This window comes from Dasypus novemcinctus, chromosome 5 (assembly GCF_030445035.2).
Source record: "Dasypus novemcinctus isolate mDasNov1 chromosome 5, mDasNov1.1.hap2, whole genome shotgun sequence".
Classification (NCBI taxonomy): domain Eukaryota; kingdom Metazoa; phylum Chordata; class Mammalia; order Cingulata; family Dasypodidae; genus Dasypus; species Dasypus novemcinctus.
The window spans coordinates 12,669,693-12,673,688 of record NC_080677.1 but is presented as its reverse complement, the minus strand read 5'-3'; positions in this window follow the sequence as shown (position 1 = coordinate 12,673,688).

Genomic DNA, 3,996 nt, shown 5'->3' with positions numbered 1-3,996 from the left:
TCCGGTTTTGGAATCTGTTTTTGGGTCACTGGCCCGAGCTTCGGATCTGTGCCAGTAAAGTGGCTGCGGTGTAAAGGCGCCCTCAAGTGGCAGTGTTGTGGAAGCACAGGGCGGGAGCTGTCCAAAAGCTGAAGTGACGATATACCCACATTAATGAGCCCTACTAAGTAAGTGAATTGCAGGGTTCAGACATAAAATAGAGTTTGCAGATCTGACTTCCCCCATAGGGCTAGCACCCAGCTGTGGGGATCCCTGAGGGCTGTGTTACACTGCAGGGCTCCTAGGCTTCCTGTTGACCAGATTGGAGGTTGCCAGGTCTGAATCCCCTAAACTCTGGTGGCCCACACCCCAGAGAATCACACCTCTTGAGTCTTTAATATCTCAGACTTTCCACCCCTGAATCCATCACGCCCTGAGGTCCATCTGAGGTCCTTGAATGCCCTAGCCTTCAACGTTGGCATTTTTTCTTTATCGTTTCATTTTGTTTTGTTTTTATTTTCATTTTGTCTTATTTTTTACTTTTTTTAATGTCCTGATTGCTAACTTCGCATTATCCCCTAGTCTTTTCTCACAGCGTATCCCCCAAAGTCTTTTTTTAATTCAGTTATTTCGGGTTTTTTTTGTGGTTGTTGTTGTGTAGTTGGTGTTTTAATTGTGGTTCCCGTATATCTGTTTTTTTTTCTTTCCCCTACCTGTTCCCCACCCTTTGCCCACCCCCTTTTCCTTTCTTCCTTTCTTCTCTTCCCCCCCTTTTCTTTTATTTTTTAATTTTTTTTCTTTTTCTGTTTTCTCTCTCGTGTCCCTCATCTTCACTTATTTTATTTTAACTCAATTACACAATAGGTGCAACAGGAAACACCTCACATTTGCTGGGGTTTTCTCATCTTCCACTGCCTCATTTCTGTGTGAACTGATTTAGGCTACCTACACTATCCTCTTTCCCCTACATCTTGATATCCGCCATCATCTACTGTCTCTCCTATATTCCACCTCCCAACTCCCTTTCTTTGATCCACGAAGTGTCTAAGTCTTAATTTCTAATACCTTTGTTTTGTTTTCTGTCTGTTATCCACTCTTGAAACTATTACCTTTCTTTTCTTTTTCCCTCTCTCATGAAAACAATAGCTTTTTAGCTCATACCATATTCCTCCCATATTCAATCATCTACCTCATAATAGGTACTCTACCTACTGCTATAACTCTACACAATTTACATGAATCTAACCTCCATCCTCCCAGATCTCATATTCTTGCTTTGTTAACATATATCACCAATACTACTTTACACTTTTCCCTTGCTTACACAATTGCCTTTCCCCGGCACTAATACTTTCCTTTAAAGTGAACTTAACCAACAACAAGAAATTAGAATAAGAAGAACAAAGTGACAAAGAGAAGATATAACACTTACGCAAAAACAACAGCTAATTAATCTCCAAGAGTAGACAAAGAAGCTAAGGAACTGATTAAATCCATCAAGATTAAATAATGACCAGAAAGCAACAAAAATCTACAAACCAAACCAGTAATCAGGAAAACATGGCTGAATCCAATCAACAAACCAAAAATCAGGAAGGGGAGCAGAACTTTGCACAAGCAATGAAAGATCTCAAAACATTTATCACCAACAAATTTGATGAAGTAATGAAAGAGGTTAACAACATGAAGATATCACTTGGAGGGGGAAATTGCAGACATACGCAAAAAGATAACAGATATGATGGGAATGAACACCACAGTTCAAGAAATCAAAAATACACTTGTAGCAAATATCAGCAGACTAGAAGAGGCAGAGCAGAGAATTACTGATGTGGAAGACAGTATATCGGAAATCAAACAGATAGTAGAAGGGGTCGATAAAAAGATAGACAAAATCCAGCTAGGACTTAGGGACCTAAATGACAATGCAAAACGCTCAAACATACGTATTATAGGCATTCCAGAAGGAGAAGAGAAGGGAAAGGGGTCAGAAGGAGTGTTGCAGGAAATAATGGCTGAAAACTTCCCAAATCTACTGAAAGAGACAGACGTACATATCCAAGAAGCACAGCGCACTCCACTGGTCATAAACCCCAACAGGCCCACCCCAAGACATATACTTGTCAAATTATCCAAAGCTCAAGACAAAGAGAAAATCCTAAAAGCAGCAAGAGAAAAGAAAAACATCACATACAAGGGAAGCTCCATTAGATTAAGTGCTGATTTCTCATCTGAAACCATGGAGGCAAGAAGGCAGTGGTATGATATAGTCAAGGTACTAAAGGAAAAAAATTTCCAACCAAGAATACTCTATCCAGCTAAACTAGCATTCAAACATGATGGAGAGTTCAAAATATTCGCAGACAAACAGAAACCGAAAGAGTATACCAACAAGAAACCTCCCCTTCAAGAAATTCTAAAGGGAGTTCTGCAGGAAGAAAGGAAAAAACAGGACAGGCAAAGTTGGAGGAGAGTATAAGAGCAACAACAACAACAACAACAAAAAGACAAAAAGAGAAGGGAAAAAAATACAAACAAAATATGACAAACACAAATCCAATCAAAATATGGCTAACACAAATAATTCCTTGAAAGTAATAACACTGAATGTCAACGGATTAAACTCACCTATCAAAAGATTCAGACTGGGACATTGGATAAGGAAATATGACCCATCCGTATGCTGTCTACAAGAGACACATCTTAGACCCAGAGATGCATGGATATTGAAAGTGAATGGCTGGAAAACAATCATACAAGCAGTAGTAGCTATATTAATATCAGACAAAATAGACTTTAAATGTGAAACAATTGTGAGAGACAAAGAAGGATACTACATTTTAGTGAAAGGGAAAATCTGTCAAGAAGATCGGACAATCATAAATATTTATGCTCCTAACAAGGGTGCCTCTAAATACGTGAGGCAAACGCTGGAAAAACTAAGTGAAACAATAGATGCATCTACAATTATAGTGGGGGATTTTAATACACCATATCAACTCTGGACAGAACATCTCAAAAGAGAATCACTAAAGAAACAAAACATTTGAACAGTATATTAGAGGAACTGGATCTAATAGACATATATAGATCATTACACCCAAACACAGCAGGATATACATTTTTCTCAAACGCACATGGATCATTCTCCAAGATAGATCATATGCGAGGCCACAAAGAAAGGCTGAATGAATTCAGAAAGATTGAAATCATACAAAACAATATCTCTGACCACAGTGGAGTCAAGCTGGAAATTTGCAAGGGACAGAAGCCCAGGTTTCACACCACAATTTGGAAATTAAACAGCACACTCTTAGAAAAACAGTGGGTCAAAGAGGAAATCTCAAAAGAAATCAATGACTACCTTGAATCAAATGATAATGATAACACAACATACCAAAATTTACGGGATGCAGCAAAAGCAGTACTGAGAGGGAAATTTATAGCCATAAATTCATATATCAAAAAAGAAAGAGCAAAAATTGAAGAACTAACTGCACTTTTGAAGGAATTAGAAAAACAACAACAAAGTAACGCAACAGGAAGAAGAAGGAAGGAATTAACAAAGATAAGAGCAGAACTAAATGAAATAGAAAATAAGAAAGCACTTGAAAAGATAAACAACACCAAGAGCTGGTTTTTTGAGGAGAACAACAAAATTGACAAACCTTTAGCGAGACTAACAAAGAAAAAAAGAGAGAAGAAGCAAATACACAAATAAGAATGAGAAAGGCAATATCACCACTGACCCCACAGAAATAAAGACTATCATAAGAGGATACTTTGAAAAACTATATTCCAACAAAAATGACAATTTAGGGGAAATGGACAAATTCCTAGAAACACATAAGCAGCCCATATTGACAAAACAAGAAATTGATGATCTTAACAAACCAATCACAAGCAGAGAGATAGAATCAGTTATTAAAAACCTCCCAACTAAGAAGAGCCCAGGGCCAGATGGCTTCACAGGTGAATTTTACAAAACATTCTGAAAAGAACTAACACCAATCCTGC